Source organism: Oryx dammah, unplaced genomic scaffold, assembly GCF_014754425.2.
Source record: "Oryx dammah isolate SB20612 unplaced genomic scaffold, SCBI_Odam_1.1 HiC_scaffold_24, whole genome shotgun sequence".
NCBI lineage: Eukaryota > Metazoa > Chordata > Mammalia > Artiodactyla > Bovidae > Oryx > Oryx dammah.
In genome coordinates, this window is record NW_024070208.1 from 52540885 (window position 1) to 52564630 (window position 23746).

Sequence of the window (23746 nt, forward strand, 5' to 3'; positions counted from 1 at the left end):
GTTAAACAAGAAATTTTCTTCTGTGGGTAGGCATTTGCCTGGAAATGTCTGAAGTGCTTCAGTGAGTTCCTCTCCATGGTGATTTCTTGTTGTTATTTTTAAATAACTCTGGTTACCTTCACTAAATGACATCAGTTGACATGATTTTTTTTTAACATTTCTTGATTTGCCTGTGCCATCCTGGCAGATCACAGAGTTATGTGAAAAATGTTGGCTTTCTGTTGGCTTTCTTCCCTTCTAATCTTTGCAGTCAACTCAGGAGGTCCCTGAAAGAGCACACACCATTTCTCTCTGCCATGACTCTGCTGAATGAGTGAAAAGGAGAGGAGGGTATTTAAAGCTGCTCTTTTATAATACAACCCATTGCTTTATTACTCCAGTCTTTTACTTCACTGGAGACTCCTATGGGGTGCCTTACCAGTTTAACCCCAGTTCTGTTTTTTCCTTACTTTTGGAGAAGTGAGGATCTGGATGAAAGAGTAAAGGACAGCAGATTTTATCAAGTAGCTTCATTAGAAACCCACTAGGGATTAGTCTCGGAGACGGCAATGGCACCCCACTCCAGTACTCTTGCCTGGAAAATCCCATGGACAGAGGAGCCTGGTGGGCTGCAGTCCGTGGGGTTACAAAGAGGCGGACACGACTGAGCGACTTAGCAGCAGCAGGAATTAGTCTTGGCGCAAGACAGACCTTCTGTTCCACTTGGTGCTTTCATTCTAACAGAGGCAAAGTGGGGCTTGTTTGGGAAGAAAGGCAGAGAGGTAGTGTATGCTTATAGGTTTCAGTCATCAAAGAATAAGGCATCTTATATGTACCCCTTTTCTGGAATCTGGGATGAAGATGCAAGTACACAGACCACATAACTTCTTAAGGAACTGCGTGAGTAACAGGGACCTCCATTCATACATAGGACACATGAAGAATATTTGATTCTGTAACATGAACTCTTGAAGCCTTTCTTTTTCAGTTCATAGCTTGCCGTTTAGTCTGTGATGTCTTTTTATTTTAATGGTGAAGGCTTTAGAGGCGATACTTGCCAGTGTTCATAGGAAGATCCACCCATTCAGAAAAGAAGTGTGCACTGAGTGTCTGTCTAGTGAAGTTGCTCAGTTGTGTCTGACTCTTAGTGACCCCATGGACTGTGGCCTACCAGGTTCCTCTATCCATGGGATTTTCCAGGCAAGAGTACTAGAGTGGGTTGCCATTTCCTTCTCCAGGGGATCTTCCTGACCCAGGGAGCGAACCCAGGTCTCCCGTATTTCGGGCAGACAATTTACCCTCTAAACCACCAGGGAAGTCTCTCTATTCCTTCCTATATTTTTTGCACCTACTTCTTCCATGGGACTTATGGAGAAACAAAGTGGGCGAAGTGGGCAATGTTAGGGAGCCAGGAAAGCCTGACTTGCCAAGAGAATCATACATTTTCACCATAAAGGGAACCCCAGTCTGGGTTTTCAGGGGGCCTTCCGTGGACTCCTGGTGGCTGTGAACTGGATAGGGAGCCCCAGAGCTGCTCCAGGTGTCTAACAGAGGAGGAATGATATTTAGGTGGGTTTTCCTCAGGTTGGAGTGGTGCAAACGAAGATCAAGCACTGGCATCCTCAGTCTTTCTACCTGGGACTGGCCATGGGTGTGTAAACTCCAGGTCCACTCCCTGTTTCTCTGTTGCAGAATAACAGTTAGACTGGATAAGCAAGTCTGGTTATGTGAGTGCTCCTAAGGGGGAAAAAAAGTCCTGACCAGCTTGAGTCAGATGCAATGGTGGGGAGTCTCGTGTTGGACAGAAAATCCATGCACTAAAGTGAAAGGACTTCTCAAGAGCATCACGAAACAACACTCAGTGGAAAGTAGAAAGGGCGGCATGTGGTGCAGCGGCAGGCACAGCAGCAAGGAGCAGAGGGTTAAAAACCCTGACTCTGGACCATGTGTCTTCTGTGAAACTCTCAGCATGTTATCTAATCTTTCTGGCATCTCAGCTTCTTCATCTGTGAAATGAAGATGATAACTTTTTGCGAGGATGAAATCAGATATAGTGTAAGTGCTTCAAAGCTAACCTGACAAAGTAAGTGATCAAGAAACATTCCATCATTTTGAATAAGCTCTGGTTTCATGCAAAATGCCAGGCTATATGAATCACCAGCTGGAATCAAAGTTGTTGGGAGAAATATCAATAACCTCAGCTATGCAGATGATACCACTCTGAAGAGATGGGAATACCAGACCACCTCACCTGTCTCATGAGAAGCCTGTATGCAGGATAAGAAGCGACAGTTAAAACCTACATGGAACAATGGACTGGTACAAAATTGGGAAAGGAGTACATCAAGACTCTATTGTCACCCTGCTTATTTAACTTCTATGCAGAGTACATCATGCAAAATGCTGGGCTAGATGACTCACAAGCTGGGATCAAGATTGCCAGAAGAAATATCAACAACCTCAGAAATGAAGATGATACCACTCTAGTGGCAGATAGTGAAGAGGGACTAAAGAGTCTCTTGATGAGAGTGAAAAAGGAGAGTGAAAAAGCTCTCTTAAAATTCAACATTCAGAAGACTAAGACCACAGCATTCAGTCCCATCACTTCATGACAAGTAGAAGGGAAAAAGTGAAAGCAGTGACAGACTTTCTTTTCTTGGGCTCTAAAATCACTGTGGGCAGTGACTGCAGCCAGGAAATTAAAAGACGCTCATTGGAAGGAAAGCTATGACAAACCAAACAATGTATTAAAAAGCAGAGGCATTGCTCTGCTGACAAAGGTCCATATCCAGTACTCATGTACAGATGTGAGCGTTGGACCATAAAGAAGGCTGAACACTGAAGAACTGACGCTTTTGAACTGTGGTGTTGGAGAAGATCCTTGCAAGTCCTTTGGACTGCAGGGAGATCAAAGCAGTCAGTCCTAAAGGGAATCAACCCTGAATATCCATTGGAAAGACTAATGCTGAAGCTGAAGCTCCAATACTTTGGCCACTTGATGGGAAAGTCCAACTCTTTGAAAAAGACCCTGATGCTGGGAAAGATTGAAGGCAAAGGAGAAGGGGGACGACACAGGATGAGATGGTTGGATGGGATCACCAACTCAAAGGACATGAATTTGAGCAAACTCTGGGAGATAGTGGAGCACAGAAGAGCCTGTTGTGCTGCAGTCCATGGGGTCTCAAAGAGTTGGACACGACTTAGCCACTGAACAACAACGACAACGGGTTTCATGTCCACATAAAAGAAGTTGTTGGGTCTTCGCCAAGTCACCTGATCATTCAGAACCTCAATATCCCTGTCTTGAAAATGAATTTTTGTTGTTGTTGTTGTTGTTTTTCCCCATGTTTTCCATGTTTTTCCATTTAGCATTTCCCCCTCCACAGGGAGAGGAGGAAAAGAAAACCCATGCTTTCCCCATAGCGATGGCTAGCAGAGAGCAGAGAGGGACCCAGCTCGGACACTTCCGGCTGCTCTGGACCATTCTGTGCACGCCCAGTTCCTTGGCCATATTGTCTGTGGATGCTTTCTGCCTCCAGGGAAGAGCTGAGGTTTTGGATATGGCCTACAAAGCTTATGTATTTACTATCTGGCCCTTTAAGAAAAAGATGGCTGACCTCTGGCCACAGACAATGAGCAATAAGGAGGGCTGATTCTGAATTATGCTGGTTACATTAACAGTGAAAGTTGTCATAGTGTTTTTATTCTGTTTGAGGATTTCCAGTCAGACTCGGTCTCTTTATGTGCTCACAGCCAAACAGTATCATAGTCTATTTGCTAATACAGGGTTTGTGAACCAGAATCTTGTTGGTTTCTTGAAAATTTCCCGTGATCGAGAAGAAATGTTTTACAAAATGTACTTTTTTTTGGTAACTGTCATAATTTAAATGGATAATAACTTTGGAATCATAGGTCGGTAAATTGTGTCTTTTTCATATAAGAGTGCATTTAATCAAGGCTTTAGATTACTTTTTAGCCTGTCTTGGGAATTTGGTTGGTTTTTTAGTTTAAAATTCTCTCACTGTCTTTACTCTTCTTTGGCTGTTAGACTTCACTTTCACTTTTCACTTTCATGCACCGGAGAAGGAAATGGCACCCCACTCCAGTGTTCTTGCCTGGAGAATCCCAGGGACGGGGGATCCTGGTGGGCTGCCATCTATGGGGTCGCACAGAGTCGGACACGACTGAAGTGACTTAGCAGCAGCAGCAGCAGAACTGATAAAAGTCCAGATTTGGATTTATGGAAAAAATGTGAATGAATACACATTTATGTGTTTTTTTTCTTCCTGAGAGAACCAAATGCGAAGTACAGAAAATTGAAAATCATAAATTATGTTGATTTTAAGCCACTAAACTCGCGGTAATTTGTTATGTCAGCAATAGGAAACTAATACAATTGTGAATTATTGGAGGAAAGATAAAATAGATTTCAAAAAAGAAATGAAACTCGACCATGAAGGATCTGGGACAGATACTGAGGAAAGAGAACAATGGGGACAAAATGATGCCCATCAAATACAAGAGCAAGGTATCATCTCAGAGAAGGGAATCTCAGAATCCTGCAGGGAACACTGCACAGATCAGAAAACTGAGACGAGAAGAGCTCAATGATCAGCCCCTGGCCACACACACATAGCTGTTAGCAGAGGCCATCTGACACCCGTCGTTGTGTTCTTTAACACTAGCCACACTGCCTTCACAGTTGAAGTCTCCTAGAAGGGTGTGTGGTGTGCTGGGTACACCTCGTTTATCATATAACATGCTAAAGCCCTGTAACAGAGGCATATAGAGTTCCATTGGAGCAGAGAGAATGAGAGCGCCTGCCTGTGCTTGGGGAATGGGACAGTAGGAAAATCCTCACAGAGCATGTTAGGTGTTCACTGGGCCATTAAAGATGAATAGGGCTTCCCAGGTAATGCTAACAGTAAAGAAGCTGCCTGCCAGTGCAGGAGATGTAAGAAATGCAGGTTCAGTCCCTGGGTGGGGAAGATCCCCTGGAGGAGGACGTGGCAACCCACTCCAGTATTCTTGCTTGGAGAATCCCATGGACAGAGGAGCCTGGCTGACACTACAGTCCATGGGGTCACAAAGAGTCGGACATGACTGAAGCGGCTTAGCACACATGCATGTAAAGATGAATAAGAGATTACCCTTTGCACAAGAGGGAAGGATATTTCAGGTCACAGGAATGGAATAAGGAAAATATTAAGGGCCTGAAACATGCGGTATGTCTGGGCAATTGCAAGGACTTCAATGAGGTTAGAGCTTAGGGTGCATGGGGGCAAGTGGTGGAAATGGAGCTGGGCAGGGACGTAGGTGCATCTGTTTTGGAAAAGTAATGTTAAGGGGTGATGTGTCTTTCCTGGGGAGAAGTTCTGACTTGCTGTGTGCCCTGCCTGGAGCCCACTTCTGAATAGTTACATGGCCTAGGGGAGCAGTACCCTGTCTCATACAGTGCTGTTGCCTCGGTCACAGCTGATTGAGATGGAGTAGGTGTCTGTGCAAGGCTGTCCTTGTCTGGCTCGCCAGAAGCCGGGGTGGCGGAGGTGGCCTGATGCAAGAGCTCTACCTATAGGGACCCAGCATGGCCTGGTGGCAGACCAATGCAAGCAGCTTTCTCCCAGAGGATTTAAGCTGATCCGTGCAGGGACTGTGATAAATTGGTGACCTGGTAGAACAAAGAAGCTGGAAGAGAATCAGAATCATGGTAGGGAGACTCATAGAATTGCTATCGGGTGCCCAGAGTTGCTCTGAACAGCTACTGTTGCTTTGCAAAGTTAACCAATAGAGAACATTATGTAATTTCTAAAAAAGGCTGCTGACACTGTCTCCTGTCTTCCTGACTGTCCCCTGAATCTTTATACTGAACGTCCTGTGTTGTGAGAATTAGTTTCAGCAGGCCTGGAATTAACCCAATGATTCTACTAAAATACTACTAAAATTCTACTAAATAAGCATGCGCAGCCCTCATCTGAAACATACTGATTAACAGCATTGCTTTCTAACTTGTACCCTGAGAGTTTCAGGATGGTTTGAACCAGCTGATTGGCTTTATTTACTGATAACAGTGAGACTGAGGACTATACCTGGTGAGACTCTGGAACCCCTAGTCACACAGCAGAAATATTCTACGTGACTCGCAGCATGTAAGAAATTCCAGCTGAGACTCCATTTGGGTGATTCATTCACATGTCAGTGGTTCTGGATATGAGAAAGAAAGTATATCCTGCAAAGACCCTTTCAGAGGAAGGACAGCTGAACCCACAGGGAACTTTTCTGACGCTTTAATGAGACAGTCTTTAGCTGTGAGACTTGTCCTTAATGTGTTGCTACAGTGCATCTTTTTCTTATAACGAACTGTAGATTTCTAAGTGTCATCATTTTGGGTACTATGGCTCTTCCCAGTTTATCTTGTTCTCTACTACCTGAAAAAGTCTGACGAACTCAGCTGGCATATTTGAACAAGGAAGAGGCCAGTTCTCAGGTGATGGAAGTAGTGTTCCCTCAAGATGGTGAGGTTTCCAGTCAAAGCAGGGGTGCGGAGAGTACAGAAGAAGGGGAAGGTTGGGCTGCATTAAGGCGTAGACTTGGCAGTGATGGGCCAGTCACCATTTAATTGGACAAGGATATGAAATGGGCTTCCCAGGTGGTGGTAGTGGTAAAGAACCTGCCTGCCAATGCAGGAGACTCAAACAGCTTCTGTCCCTGGGCTAGGAAGATCCCCGGGAGAAGGAAATGGCAACCCACTCCAGTATTCTTGCCTGAAGAATCCCATGGACAGAGGAGCCTGGTGGACTACAGTCCATGGGGTCACAAAGACACTTGACTGAAGCTACTTTACACGCATACATGGAATGGAGAGAGGGGAGGAGGAGGTGATGACAGTGAAGGACTCAACCTTAGGCAATAAGGGCAGCTATGCTAATATGATTTGAGCAATCTCTAGAAGATGCAGAGAAATCTCTTTTTTTAAGAGAATAGTGAAAGTTGTAACCTGTAGGTGAGTTGAAGAACCGATCATAGAGCCTTTAGTCGAGCCTATTATATAGTCTATAGCTTATACTCCAGCCAGAGATAGAACATTTTGATTAGAAAATCAGATTTAGAAAACAGATAAACCGGATATTTGGCAAACAGTGACTATACCTTGTATATGTCCTTTTATGGGGTTGCAGTCCATGGGATCGCGAAGAGTCGGACCTGACTGGGCAACTGAACAACAATAATAACAACAACAAGGTCCTTTTACTGTTTGTGATTATTATTCCTTCATTCAGTCCACAATACCGGTGTTACTATGTGTCAAAACTATGCTACATGCTTAGAATAAAGCTAAATCTGCAGGCCTGGCTTCTGATCGCAAGGGGCTGCTTGTTGTAATACCATGAAATATTTGGCTGTGGAGAGACGAATGTAAAGTGGGAAGATTGTGAATTGAAGAAAATAAAAAATGATCGTGGAATTATGAAATAACAATCTGGGTTTTTAAGTAAGGCTGTTTGCCTAAAGATATTAACATAAGAATACTAGAATCTTGATAAATTGTTGGAAGATTTTGCAGCAGTTAAAATAATCAATGATCACTCCATGCTGAGTCTATTACTTTGGTAAAGTGATAAAAGAAGGTCTGCTCCAAATCTCACTCTTGGCCATGGGGAACTGAATTTGCTGGGCTGCAAAATGGCTAATTCCGGTGAGTACAGCAAGAAGGAGGAAGTTAGTAAAGCTTTCAGTTGGGGTTTCTCAACTTTGACACTATTGAGGTGAGTTTGGTGGCAAGCCCTGCTTACCTGGCAAGCTCTGCTCCTAGTCTCTCATTAATTAAACTAGCCATGCCTCAGATTGCCAAACTCCAAACTATAAGCAAAATCATAAGCAAAATCTGGAAACATTAAGAAGAAAATCCAGGGCGGCAGAATGGATGAATGGTTCATTCCCCTCTCAGCCACTTGAACTTCAAAACTGAGTGTCAACAATGTCTTCTAAGTACTCCTCATTCTGTGACACCCTCAAAATTGCTCTGTATTACTTTATCTTGATGTATTATAATTACTTAATTCAATGTCTATCTCCCCAAACATGGAGAGCACCTGGAGACCAATCACCAGGTCTCGTTGATGTTTCTGTCCACTGGGACTGAAACAGTACCAGAACTATGTGTGTGTGAGTGTGCTAAATCACTTTAGTCGTGTCCTATTCTTTGCGACCCCGTGGACTGTAGCCAGCCAGGCTCTTCCGTCCATGGGATTCTCCAGGAAAGAATACTGGAGTGGGTTGCCATGCCCTCCTCCAGGGGATCTTCCCAACCCAGGAATCGAACCCACATCTCTTATGTCTCCTGCATTGGCAGGCAGGTTCTGTACCAGTAGCACCTCCTGGGAAGTCCATACATGTGCATTTACTGATAAAAGCCATTGTTCTTTACTATCACCTATTATTCAGGGCCCAGACCTGATGTCAATGTAGCTCACCCTATAATCCAGCCATGGCCTCTTGGGTAAAGTGCCCATCTCCTTTCTGGTGCTTTGGGGAGACAGTGGACCTGCAAACCCAAGAATGCGGGCTCTGCAGTCAGCCTGTCTAGACTGGATTTCTGCACATGTCTAACTCCCAACTGTGTGATCTTAGGCTTCCATTTTCTGCTGTCTATCACCTAACCACAGTTCCTATGGTTTCTATGGTGTAAGGTTTTTATGAGGATTAAATGAAATAATAATATACGTAAAGCATTAAGCAGTTAGAACTGGGCATGGAACAACAGACTGGCTCAGAACTGGGAAAGGATTATGTCAAGGCTGTATATTGTCACCCTGCTTATTTAACTTATACACAGAGTATATCATGTGAAACACTGGGCTGGAAGAAGCACAAGCTGGAATCAAGATTGCTGGAACAAATATCAATAACCTCAGATACGCAGATGACACCACCCTCATGGCAGAAAGTGAAGAAGAATTAAAGAGCCTCTTGATGAAAGTGAAAGACAAGAGTGAAAATTTTGGCTTAAAGCTTAACATTCAGAAGACTAAGATCATGGCATCCGGTCCCATCACTTCATGGCAAATAGATGGGAAACAATAGAAACAGTGAGAGGTTTTATTTTTTTGGACTCCAAAATCACTGCAGATGGTGACTGTAGCCATGAAATTAAGACACTTGCTCCTTGGAAGAAAAGCTAATACCAACCTAGACAGCATATTAAAAAGCAGAGACCAACAAAAGGTCCATCTAGTCAAAGCTATGGTTTTTGCAGTAGTCATGTATGGATGTGAGAGTTGGATTATAAAGAAAGCTGGGTGCTGAAGAATTGATGCTTTTGAACTTTGGTGTTGGAGAAGACTCTTGAGAGTTCCTTGGACTGCAAGGAGATCCAACCAGTCCATCCTAAAGATCAGTCCTGAATATTCATTGGAAGGACTGATGCTGAAAATACTCTGGCCAACTGATTTGAAGAACTGACTCCTTGGAAAAGACCCTGATGCTCAGAAAGATTGAAGGCGGGAGAAGAGGATAACAGAGGATGAGATGGTTGGATGGCATCACTGACTCGACAGACATGAATTTGAGCAAGCTCTGGGAGTTGGTGATAGATAGGGAATCCTGGCATGCTGCAGCACATGGGGTAACAAAGGACTGGACATGACCGAGCGGCTGAACTGAACTGAACTGAAAGCCCTAAGCAGTGACTGGAACATCTTTAAACTATTGTTGCTGCTGTTGTTATTTTTTATCGTCATGATAATCATCATTTACCTTGCCTTATCTCTGCTGGTTTCTTTGGGTAAAGGTAGTTGCCTGTTTGGAGAATTAAGAGTCAGAAAGCTTCAGGAACTCAGGGCTGAGCTCTGTTGGGTCCTCCCGGTGTTGTGTGTAAAGTGCAGGTATGGATTTGTGATTAAATAAACCTGATCTCTTCCCTGCACCCTGTCTGGGTGGTAAAGAGATTGATGTCATTCTAATCCTTGGGCTAAGAAAGACATGGACCTGAGACTGAAGTGACTGTCCACAGTGAGCAGTGGGTCTGCACAAGTGATGGTGCCCACGATCCCGTGGGGTCTCTGCTGGGCTCTCCGAGGTGGGTATGCATCATGCTGGCACTACCAGTGCCTATTAAGCAATGCACTTGCTCTTGCAACACTGGCAGTAAGGCAGTAATTCATTAATTCTGGCACCTGTCTACTCCCAGCCCAAGAGAAATTGGCGCTGTAATTATCACTCTACTGATACCGCTTTTGTTGCAACATGTACATAACATTTCTTTTCTCCATCTGGGAGGAAAGTGGGAAGCCTTCTATCTTTCAGCCTTTCAGAGTCCCTGCATGACAGATGTGAGAGCTTTGAGTTGCTGAAATGTCCTGTTTATATTTTTCTTTTGGATTTTCAGCATCACTTTTTGAATCTCTATGGGATGAGAAGGTATCTTAGTCTGTTCAGGTGGCTAAAACAAAATTACACAGACCTTGTAGTTTAGAAACAATAGGAATTTGATTCTTCCAGGAGGCTGGGAAGTCTGAGATTAGGCTGCCAGCATGGTGGGGTGAGGCCCCTTTTCATGGTTCACAGCCTGCATCTTCTTACTGTGTCTTTAGTGGTGGGAGGGGCTAGAAAGCTCTGAGGGGTGGGAACTCTTTTATAAGAACAATGATCCCATTCATGAAGACTCCACCCTCATGACCTAAGCACTTCCCAAAGGCCCCACTTCAGAGCACTATTATCTTTGCAGGTTAGGATTTCACATGTGAGTTTTGAGAGGACACAAACATTCAGACCAGGAGGAGGTGAGGATTTTTCATAGCAATTCTTGTTTTGTTTTTTACTTTAAACTTTGTAATTACTATTGAGGGTATAGTCAATTAACACTATTGTACAACATCGCTCATTATTAGAGAATGCAAATCAAAACTACAGTTAGATATCACTTCACACCAGTCAGAACAGCCATCATCAAAAATTCACAAACAATACATGCTGGAGAGGGTGTAGAGAAAAGGGAACATTCTCGCACTGTTGGTGGGAATGTAAATTGATACAGCCACTATGGAAGATGGTGTGGAGATCCCTTAAAACACTAGGAATAAAACCACCATATGACCCAGCAATTCCACTCCTAGGCATATACCCTGAGAAAATAAAAATTGAAAGAGACACATGTACACTGTTGTTCATTGCAGCACTATTTACAATAGCTAGAATAGGGAAGCAACCTAGATGTCCATTGACAGATGAATAGATAAAGAAGTTTGGTACATATACACAATGGAATATTACTCAGCCATAAAAAGGAACGCATTTGAGTCAGTTCTAATGAGGTGGATGAACCCAGAACCTATTATACAGAGTGAAGTGAGTCAGAGAGGAAGATAAATACCGTATTCTAACACATATATCGGAGAAGGCAATGGCGACCCACTCCAGTACTCTTGCCTGGAAAATCCCATGGGTGGAGGAGCCTGGTAGGCTGCAATCCATGGGGTCGCTAAGAGTCGGATACAACTGAGTGACTTCAGTTTCACTCCTCACTTTCATGCATTGGAGAAGGACATGGCAACCCACTCCAGTGTTCTTGCCTGGAGAATCCCAGGGACGGAGGAGCCTGGTGGGCTGCCGTCTATGGGGCTACACAGAGTTGGACACGACTGCAGCGACTTAGCAGCAGCAACACATATATATGGAATCTAGAAAAATGGTACTGAAGAATTTACTTACAGGGCAGCAGCAGAGAAGTAGACATATAGAATAGACTTATGGACATGGGGAGAGAGGAGGAGAGTGTGAGATGTATGGAAAGAGTAACATGGAAACTTACATTACCATATGTAAAAGAGCCAATGGGAATTTGCTGTATGGCTCAGGAAACTCAAACCAGGGCTCTGTATCAACCTAGAGGGGTGAGATGGAGAAGGAGATGGGAGGGAGGTTCAAAAGGGAGGGGATATATGTATACCTATGGCTGATTTGTGTTGAGGTTCGACAGAAAACAACAAAATTCTGTAAAGCAATCCTTCAATAGAAATAAATTAATTTAAAAATATTACAGTAACATCGGACACGACTGAGCGACTTCGCTTTCACTTTTCACTTTCATGCACTGGAGAAGGAAATGGCAACCCACTCCAGTGTTCTTGCCTGGAGAATCCCAGGGACGGGGGCTGCTGTCTCTGCGGTCGCACAGAGTCGGACACAACTGAAGCGACTTAGCAGCAGCAGCAGCTTCAAGTGAACAACAAAGGGACTCAGCCATACATATACATGTATCCATTCTCCTCCAAATCCCCCTCCCATTCAGGCTGGCACATAACATTAGCAATTCTTAAATGAATGTATGGCAAGTTCTTAAAACAATGCCTGGCACACGGACAGTGTTGTATAAGTATTTGCTACTTTCCTTATAATGTAGTAATAAGTGCTCATTTTTTTGCTGTTTGTTTCACTGGAATACAACACATAGAAAAAGCACTGTCCTGTTTCGAGCAATAGGTTCAGCAAACATTCCGCCTTCTGAGAACCAATAGATCGTGGCTCTCCCCTATGTGGGGCTTCCCAGGTGGTGCTAGTGGTAAAGGATTTATCTGCCAAAGCAGGAGACAAGGGTTGCAGGTTCCATCCCTGGGTCGGGAAGATCCCCTGGAGGAGGAAATGGCAACCCACTCCAGTATTCTTGCCTGGAGAATCCCATGGACAGAGGAGCCTGTTGGGTTACAGTCCATGGGGTCACAAAGAGTCAGGCACTACTGCTGCTGCTGCTGCTGCTGCTGCTAAGTTGCTCAGTCATGTCCGACTCTGCGTGACCCCATGGACTGCAGCCTATCAGGTTCCTCCATCCATGGGATTTTTCCAGGCAAGAGTACAGGAGTGGGGTGCCATTGCCTTCTCCCAGGCATTACTGAGCACACCACAAAGGAGTCTGCTGCTGCTGCTGCTGCTGCTAAGTCGCTTCAGTTGTGTCCGACTCTGTGTGACTCCATAGACGGCAGCCCACTAGGCTCCCCCATCCCTGGGATTCTCCAGGCAAGAGTACTGGAGTGGGTTGCCATTGCCTTCTCCAAAAGGAGTCTTCTATGTAAGCTCAAAGTCACCTTACAAACCTCATTGTATCACCCCAGGCAGCTAGTGCCAAGCAGTCGACCTTGGCAACCTGGATAAAACATTTGCCATCCCAGCCTAGGAGCTTACATTCTAGAGGCCTCAAGAACTCTGCCTCTCACAGTGAACTAGGCGTGGTAAAGCTGAGTTATTCTAAGCATGTTCGAAGCTTCCCAGCTCAAAGCCTGAGTGAAACTAAGGCTAAACCTATTTGACCTCCTCCACCCCTGGGCACATTCTTGATTGACCTCTTTGAACTTTGAGATTCTTAATTTTCAGCAGTCTTTTGCCTGAATGTCTGTTCAGCAATGAGGAAGTCTGAATTTTGTCCAGGTGTTTAGAATTAGCCCTTTTTTGAATCAAAGACTTAGTTCTAAACGGAAAGACACTGATGTGACTTAGTAGTATAGGTTCTAGTATGTAAAATAAAAGAATAATAAAATAATAATTAACCAATTTTAATAATAAAAATCCTCAATTCCATGCAGAAATGATTGTTTTGAAGTTCAAAATCTTTAATGTATCTTGGGCGGTATATTTTTCTTCATTGCAAAGTAGAAAATTATTTTCTGTTTCTATATTCTACAAAGGATGAAAACATACATTTAAGCATTCTGTAATATATTACTTGTCCCTACAAGCTAACTCTGAAACTGTTTTAGCCCTTCATTCAGCTAAATGAATACTGAATGATCCTGACTATAAAATTTCAAAAAATACTTATTTTTTGAGATGAGCCAAGTCACATCTTGGTTTTTCAACTATCTCATCTGTAATATTAATATCCAAACCTCAGTCCAACCAATATTTATGGGCCTCACAGAAATTTAAAATGTATTTCTAAAATGCCTTTCAGACATAAAATTCTCTGAAAGCACTGAATAAACATGTATATATATACATATATATGTATATGTATCTCAAGTCAAAGTGTTACTTGCACAGTCGTGTCCAACTCTTTATGACTCCATGGACCGTAGCCCACCAGGTTCCTCTGTCCATGGGGATTCTCCAGGCAAGAATACAGGAGTGGATAGCCATTTCCTTCTCCAGGAGATCTTCCCAACCCAGGGATCAAATCTGGTTTGCAGGCAGATTCTTTATCATCTGAACCACCAGGGAATATAGACATACATATATAAATTGCAAAAGGAAATGGCAACCCTCTCCAGTATTCTTGCCTGGAGAATCCCACATGCAGAGGAGCTAGGGGGCTACAGTCCATGGGTCCCAAGATTCGGACACAACTTACCAACTAAACCACCACCACCACCATTTATATACATATATATGTATATATATATAACCTTTAGAGAACATTTTCCATCTGACTTTATTTAAAAAAAAAAATTTTGGCCCAGCCACATGGCACATAAGATTTCAGCTCCATGGCTACGGATCGAATCCCTGTCCCCAGCATTGGAAGCATGGAGTTTCAACCATTGGATGGCCAGGGAAGTCCTTGTTTTCCATTTTAAATGTTCAAATCCTCAACGCAGAATAAGGGCACATTAAGATAGGGATGTCCCAGTCCATAATGACTGCATCCTGCAATTGCCTGAACCTTCTAATGGGAATGTTTCTGTATCTTCTTATAGTCACTTCTATGCCTGAAGCTCTGCTGGACTGTGGTTTTTCAGGAACTGTCTTGAAACGGGAAGGATTTGGTTAATTATTGGTGTGGCAGATGAATAAAGATGACCCAGGACATTCTAATGACTCGTTCCTCTCAGCAGTGTTCCAGATTCACTAAGCTTCTTTAAAGACTCCTGGCTGTCACGGAAGGTACATTTCAGAACCTGTAATAAGGGCCCCCACCTAGTGTTCCACTTCAGTGTTCTTTGCTCTCCAAGCACGTGTCAACACTGGAGTCTACTGCTGCTCTCAGATGAGAAAGAAGTTTCCAGGATGCTTTTCACATTTTTATAGGTGGTGAAATCACAAAACGATCAGAATTCTTACGTTTACTTCAGGATGTAACAGATTGCTTTCCTATTTCCTGATCTCAGCCTTCCAAAGGACTTTTCTCTCCTAAGGATCTTGATTCCAAAGAGCAGTGTATTTCCTATGTGTGTATCTGGGCCCCAGTCTTCCAGGCACCATGGGCAGAGAAGAGATCCCTCCCAGCTTAAGTTTCGTGTTTTGTTTTTTAAAAGAGAATCCAAAATAGGTTGGATACTATGGCACCTGGTCAAGGTAGAGTTGTATGTACTGTTGATGCCAATTAAAAGGGTGATAACAGAAGTACATATTTTTGGTCTACCAAGGCCATAAATTGCAAAAAGAATTCACCAAAGACAGCAGGTCGGTGAGTGAGCTGGTTTAATTGAATTGGTATTTGTACAAGGTGACACCCTCTCTCATACCACCCACCCCCTCCCTGGGTGACTCAGCCACTGAAGGAGAAGCCTCTGAACTGTTCATTAACGCAGGCAGGTGGAGGTGGAAACTGCTTTCAGTAAACCCCACGTACTCATTCGTCTCAGCTGGATCACCTGAGGGAATCACTGCAGATTGTTTAGACAGAAAGTCCTGGTTTTCTGCCCAAGACAGGTAAGTTGAATTATATTTGCAAAGGTAAAGACATCTGCTTTATTGCGTCACTTTCTCTGCTTCCTTTACAAGTGGTTAAAATTAGAACTTACTCTCTTAACTTTGTCCTCTTTCCAGTGAAATTTTGACAGCTTCCAACTGGCTGCTCTGCTTGTCCACAGCTCTGCTGCTCTTTGTTGTGATTTTAGATGGCGTTGCTTTTAAATTCTCCACAATTTTACACATTTCTGGCAGTAGAGAAATGAAAGTCTATTTGAGTTTCCATGTGGGAGCTGTCAGCAGGCAAATCTGGTCACACATAAGGATAGTAAATTCTTTAAGTCGAGGGGCCAGCATTTACTGGTTTACTTTCTCAAGATACTATAAAAACCTTTTTAAAAAGGAGCTCCCTGTCTTCACAGATGATGCTTTTACTGAAATGGTGAGCTCTACCATTTTATAGAAAAGAAGTCTTATTTGTTTTTCTTGGCTGCTGAAAATACTGCAAGTCAGTCACTGAGCTATGTGAGAGGGCTAGCCCTCCGCCTTGTCCTCTCCAAATAAGAAAATCATGTTTATTGAGTGAATGTACCAAGGAATAAAGCAGGGCGGGATTAACTGGCTGCGGGGTGATATGCAGTTTCCCATAGAGATTTGTTTGTGTGCATTTTGCCAACTTGACTATGTTATATCCTGAGTTCCAATTTACAAATTGATTAATGTACGTGGGGGCAATTTTCAATGTCTATTCAAATCCTAGTCCTGAAAAACCAGTTTTAGAAGTCCTTTGATAAGAATAGAAAAGTTATTTTAACCAGGCTTTCCTTTATAATTAATAGCTAAGCTGATTTGTCTGACCTGTGTTTTTTCTCCACCATTTCCATTCAAAACTCAGAGCTGTGGGAATCAAACCCAGGCGCCAATCACATTTAGAACATGAGCTCTCTTTCCTTCAGAAGGGTGCTTCCCATAGCACATCTGTCTCGGCCTTGAATTCCAGAGCTTCCATCACTTTCCATTGCTGAGCAGGTCACCTGCCATCTCAGAGGCATTTAGAGCTCGGTGCTCAAAGGTTACTGAGGAATTTTATAATTGGTTTTCAAACATTTATAGCAATCAGAAAGCTAAAGGGTGGCATTTGTGGATTATAATTTTGTCATGAAATGTGATCAGATTTGAAACCGGCTTTCTCTTCCACAGTTTATAATGCACAAATGGTCCTTCTGATGTTTGCTGTCTTCCAGAACTTAAGTACTAGGAAAGTCCATTTGAGAGAACTGTGAGATTACATCAATAAAAATTTTAGTAAAACATTTGGCCGATTCTGAATGTCAGGGTAGACAGAGAATTCAGATAAAAGGCCAGGATTTTTATTAAAATTTTAGCTTCATGTGAAATCTTAGAGCCAACTGACATAAGTTTGCAACTGGAGGTCAGCCCTGTATAAGAAGATGATGTAGTATGCACATGTAGGTTGTAGGTAGGTTGCAGGTTGTGATATTTGCACTCAGAGCCAGCCTTACCTCGGCTGCCAGTCTGTAGGTGCTGTTCACCTGGCTGACTCCTCTAACTGCTGGAATTTTGACTGAAATAGCTGAGAGATTCATTTTCCTGAAGACTTTGTCAACAAAGAGGAGGTGTTTTGAATGACAAAGCCCAGACTGTGGAATGAACTGTATATAGTTAACTAAGCAGTCAACTTAAGCGATTTTCACTGATAGTGACCCTATGATTTGGGCATCGACTCCAAGCACTCTTCAAGAGGGTTGTGATAGACTCATTGACCAGCCAGTGGTCCATGGGAAAACTTTGCTGGTCCCACAGTTTGTCTTCTGACATTATCCTGCTTCTAGGCAATTGGTTGATCATGTTTCTCTTGCTGAGAACTTTGAAATAAGGGTTTTGTATATTAATTACTGGAAACTTGTCTGTAGTTGCTTGAAGTTTACTTTTGAATCAAAAGTCTTTATCAAATATATTTCTTAAGGGTTTCTAGTCCATTGTAAGGAAATCCATGTGATTTTAGAATTTGGTGAAGGCCCTTCCTTAAATGGATGCTCTGTCAAATAACAGCTATATTTATTAGATTTGTGTTTATGTTAGTTGCTAAATTTTTTAAAGATATGAATCATCCTTTTACTGTGATTATTAAATGGAAAAGTGCTTTTTATAGCTATCCATTAAACAACAACTGGCTTACTTCTAGTTCTGAACTCATTGTAATTGTATACTTGAGAGCTCTAAGTGTCTAAATAATTTACTCTCTGTTTCTAGACCCAAGTTTTCCTGGCCTAAAATATTATTAAGTCTCCTTTCAATGGAACCTTCTGGGAGAAAGTAATAAATCATATAGACCATACTTTTTTAACTAGAATATACCCATCTCAGGAAACTGTGACAGTATTCCAGAAAATTCTCAGAAGCCACAGGAAATGCATAGTACATCCACGTCAAGAACTAATTTTAAATATTTTGGAGAAAATGGCCTCCCTGCAGCCTTACCTTCCTCCCTCATCTTTCCCAGTGTTCTCTCTCTTGTTAAGCAAACATTTGAAAGGAATCTACAGAAGGCTGGAATCCAGATAGACTTGGATTTAATTATGACCCCACTTTGAACAAGTGTCACTTGTATGATCATACTTACCTCACAGTACTAGCGAATAAAAGGGAAATTTAGGGTTTCTACTTAATTATGTGTATATTTGTATAATAAGATGATATGACTTACATAGTCTTTCACAAAAACACAAAGAGATGTAAAACATGGAGAAAAAATTTCCGTACAAAAAATGTGGGACCTAGATTAAGAAAATCACAAAAGTTTACTACAAGGCCTAAACTTTGTTGAGAAAAAACATCTCTGAGTAGATTCCTGGATAAATAGATTGAATGTCATCAATGTCAGCTCTTCTTAAGCCATTTTATAGGATTCATGCAGTTCCAATCAAAAGTGTTAATAGAATATTTGTTTTGAAATCAAAGAAAATAATTTTAATGTTTATCTTAAGAAATTAATAAATTAGAATAGCTGATAGAATTTTTACAAGGGAAATTAGTGAGGGATGCTTGTAATAAATATTAAAATGTATTATAAAAAGACAATAACTAAAATTGTTTGTTTCTGTTGCGAGAAACTAATGGTAGATCTATGGAACAGAAGAGACAGCTGTGAAGCACATTCTTGAATATATAGAAATTTTTTATGTGACAAAGGAAAAATCATGTATTAGTGGGAAAGAGTAAATCCATATAGATTCAAGTTTCTATGTGACAATAAAATACATTCTTTAATTAGAAGAACATGTGTAAATATTTATTAATCTCATTTTTGCAACAAATGTTCCTCTAGAATTATGTGCCAGATACAATAATAATATTTGGAAATACAACTGTAGAGAAAATGGTCTTGGTTACAACCCTCAGATTTACAATGTGTGTGTGTGTTGGAGATGGAGACAAACTATTCAGCCACGCAAACAGGCAGTCTGTATGGTAATGCTGTTATGGAGACATACTCCTTGCCTTGTGAACACTTAGTAAGCCTCTTAACTGAGCCTGGAGAAGTGGAGGTACAGACAGGTTGTGATGGCATCACTAAATGCCTCTAGGAGGATATGTAATGTGTGACCTGAAAAGTCTTTCCTGAAAGGAGAGTAAGTGTGAAGAGAGGCTCAGAAAGAATGCTTTAGGCAAAAACCGTAGAGTGAGCAACAGCATAAAGGTGATGAAAAGGATGGAGCCCTCAGGAATTGGAACGACTTAGTCTAGCAGTAGCTCAGATGGTAAAGCATCTGCCTGCAATACAGGAGACCTGGGTTCAACCACTGGGTTGGGAAGATCCCCTGGAGAAGGAAATGGCAACCCACTCCAGTATCCTTGCCTGGAAAATTCCATGGACAGAGGAGCCTGGCAGGCTACAGTCCATGGGGTCACAAAAAGTCAGATACGACTGAGTAGCTAAATTCCCTAGTCTAGCTGAAAGTAGAGTTTTAATGAAGCATGGGGAGTGGGAAGAAAGAAGACGTACAGAAGGTACAGACTTGTAAGCCTTGTCAACAATTTGGATTTTATCCTGACAGAAACGGAGGCCATTGAAGAATTTTAAGCAGAGTGGTGACTTGTGAGAATGGATTAAGAGTGAAAGTCTAGAGATTGGGAATATAGGTAGGAAGCTGTTAAAACAGTAAGCAGATCATGCCCGCTTGAATATAGAAAGAAAGACAAGAGAGATCTAGGAGAAGAGTTACAGTATTTGGTGATCGCTCGGATTTTGAGGTCAGAAAAAAAGTTTGTTTTATTGATGGTCTACAGGGGTTTTAAGGAGTGAAAGAATTCATAAGGGGAAAGAGAGAGAATTACAGAATTAGAAACTGCTAGTGAAAAATCAGAATTAGAAGCCAAATGAATACTGGGAAAGTAAAAATAAATATTTCTGACATATAAAGATGTCAGACATATAAACATTTTCCTATAAAGAAAATAAGAAAGCAATGAGAAATCTGTAATATTAATCAATGGATAATTCACAAAATAAGAAAATAACCAATAAAATTATAAAAATATGCATTTGAGCCAAAATGATTCCACTTTCACCTATTAAATCATTAAAGAGACTAATAAATGACAATTCTAAATCCAATAAATAAGCCAATGTGTGGACATTCATCTGCTGAGGGTGGATTGTAAACTGGTATAAAGTTTATGGGAACATATTTCACAATAGAGACCAAGTACATTTTAGAAGTTACACCCCTTGGCAAATAATTTTACTTCTAAAGATCTATAAGACATAGATAAGAATAATAAGGGATGTGGTCAAAAGATTTGTATGGTTTTGTTGGAAAAAAACAGAGGAGTTATGTTATACTGATAGACCCATAAGATGAAATATTTTGTAGTTGCAGAAGAATTAATTATTCAAGTATTTTTAAATGGTATTGAAAATGTGCATCAATAGGCTGTAATATGCAAAATGATAATAATGATAATAAACAACCCTGGAGAAAAAGAACAAAGGTTGATGAAAAGTATCTGACTTTTTCCTTCTTTGTGCTTTCTTATATTTTCCACATTTTCTGTTGAACATGTATTACTAATATAATGAGATTTTACTGTGTAAAACTGAGATGAAGACTGACCAGATGACAGAAATGTTGTGAATATGAAATAAGATTAAGATAAAGAACTTAGGGTAACAGTGTTTTGATTCATAGTGCATGGTCTAAATTTGGGTTTTTTGGCTTCCCTGGTGATTCAGAGGTTAAAGCGTCTGCCTGCAACGTGGGAGACCTGGGTTCGATCCCTGGGTCGGGAAGATCTCCTGAAGAAGGAAATGGCACCCCACTCCAGTATTCTTGCCTGGAGAACCCCATGGACGGAGGAGCCCGGTGGGCTACCGTCCACGGTGTCGCAAAGAGTTGGACACGACTGAGCGACTTCACTTTCACTCATGTAACAAATGTTTTCAGTTAGAACTGAAAACAGTGCTTGAGGGGCTCAGACAATAGATAATTTTTATTAGATGCCTTTCTTGTTATTAATAATAAACATTAGACCGGTGTCATGATATGAATTGAATCACTGTCACAGAGACTAGATCTCTGCATGCTACAACTTGATGTTATCGATCATTCTGCAGTAAAGATTGGTGGTGGAAACAAGGGCAGCTGGGGGCTCACGCTAAAAGCAAGAACAAGCAGTAAAAACATTTTATTTTCGATGGTTTGTTGTTTAGTCGCTCAGTTGTGTCCAAACTTTGTGAACTTATGGACTGTAGTCCTGCAGGTTCCTCTGTCTGTGGGATTTCCCAGGCAAGAATACCGGAGTGGGTTGCCATTTCCTTCTCCAGGGGATCTTCCTGACCCAGGGATTGAACCTGTGTCTCTTGCATATCCCGCGTTGGCAGGCAGATTCTTTACCAGTGAGTCACCCGGAAAGCCCTTGGTTGATGGTTTTCAGACTCCAGATTCGCTGGCTCCAAGATTTCCTCTGTGCTACATTCTGAACTGTTTCACCCTCAGTAAGCAAGTTTTCTGATGGTAAGTGTAGACTGGGAAGCTGTGTAACTAAAGAAATAGCAAATTTCTAACCATCACAGCAGGCTAAACAAGTCTTTCCCAGCCTCGTAATTATTGGATTTCCTTCTACAGTGCGTGTGAAGGCTAAACATAGTCCATTAATTTAAATGCAATTATTAACGTTTACACTTCGTGAAGCCCTGTTTGTTTTATTCTTGCGTAATATTTCATGTTCTTTTAGGTGATAATTAGTTGTTTGATGGTTTGTTGTATTTATCTTACAGAAGATAATGCTGTTGTTTATTGGTTTGTAATTATAGAGTCTCTCTTATTCTTCTGCTGAAAATAGTTTAATAGCATTTGTGCTTTTTTCAGTTTCTAGGCATTTTTCCCTATTATCAGTGATTTCTGGGAAGCAAGTACTAGTAGGTATTATTGAACCATGAAGGCTTTTTCATACACAAAAATGAATACCACCAAGCTACATATGTCATTCTAGACAGTTTTGCTGTGTTTATTTCCATAGTCTATGTTTGCTTTTGGTTTTCCCCCTATCACTTTAGTGATTTCTCCTAGGCAACTATTCACATTTGGTCTTTTCCTTGTATGCCTGTGGTGGATTCATGTTGATGTGTGGCAAAACCAATATAATATTGTAAAGTAATTAACCTCCAATTAAAATAAATAAATTTATTTTTTAAAAAAGATATAAATTTACCTAAGTATATTACAAGCTCAATAAATTAACTCTGGAGAGTTAATTAACTCTGCAGCATCCAACTATCTCTCTGCTATTCCCATGATACTTTATTAAGAAGATCAGAGAAAGCCTGCCCCAAATCTCTCTCTTGGTGGAGGTCCATCACAGATTTCTATTGCAAAGGAAATGTCATTCTCCTCACCCTTTTAACCTGGTAACTCTCTACCTGTTGGCACCTTTTTATTTCTCGAGCTTCTGGGACAGGAACTCTGATATCAGGTCCATTTGGGTTGGAATCCCAATTGTGCACTGGCTGTGTTACTTGAGGCAAACTACTCATCCTAAAAACCTTTCTCCAAAAAGAGCGAATTTTTTTTTCCTACTTTCCTTGTTTTCTTTTTTTATTAAAGGACATTCACCTCACTTCACTTCAGTCACTCAGTCGTGTCCGACTCTTTGCAACCCCATGAATCGCAGCACGTCAGGCCTCCCTGTCCACCACCAACTCCCAGAGTTCACTCAGACTCACGTCCATCGAGTTGGTGATGCCATCCAGCCATCTCATCCTCTGTCGTCCCCTTCTCCTCCTGCCCCCAATCCCTCCCAGCATCAGGGTCTTTTCCAATGAGTCAACTCTTCGCATGAGCTGGCCAAAGTACTGGAGTTTCAGCTTTAGCATCATTCCTTCCAAAGAAATCCCGGGGCTGATCTCCTTCAGAATGGACTGGTTGGATCTCCTTGCAGTCCAAGGGACTCTCAAGAGTCTTCTCCAACACCACAGTTCAAAAGCATCAATTCTTCAGCGCTCAGTTTTCTTCACAGTCCAACTCTCACATCCATACATGACCACTGGAAAAACCATAGCCTTGACTAGACGGACCTTTGTTGGCAAAGTAATGTCTCTGCTTTTGAGTATGCTATCTAGGTTGGTCATCACTTTTCTTCCAAGGAGTAAGCGTCTTTTAATTTCATGGCTGCAGTCACCATCTGCAGTGATTTGGGAGACCCCAAAAATAAAGTCTGACACTGTTTCCACTGTTTACTCAGCTATAAAACAGAAAGGGCTAATATCACCCCCTCTCCACATTTCCAACTCCTGCACTGCCTTCTGCAAAAAGACTCTGACTTCATTGAAATCATTCATTATAAAGTTTACTTAGGTGGAGAAGGAGGATAATCACAGTATCAGCCTTAAGGCATTATGTGGGTATGTAGTATGCATAATACATACATGCGTGTGTGCTAAGCCGCTTCAGTCATGTCTGACTCTTTGTGACTCTATGGACTGTAACCCAACAGGCTCCTCTGTCCCTGGGATTCTCCATGCAAGAATACTGGAGTGGGTTGCCACGCCCTCTTCCAGGCGATCTTCCCCGACCCAGAGATTGAACCCACGTCTCCTGCAGCTCTGCAGTGCAGGCGGACTCTTGACTGC

General features: G+C 41.9%; 1 protein-coding gene across 1 annotated transcript in view; it reads left to right on the forward strand.

Moving 5' to 3' along the window:
• Nucleotides 1-15462: 15462 nt before the first annotated feature.
• The window catches only part of SCEL (sciellin), a 124742-nt gene continuing 116458 nt past the window's right edge, over nucleotides 15463-23746 (forward strand). Inside the window, exon 1 of the mRNA XM_040266907.1 lies at nucleotides 15463-15615. The gene's annotated coding sequence lies outside the window, so the exon portion shown is untranslated. The remainder of the gene's footprint in view (nucleotides 15616-23746) is intronic.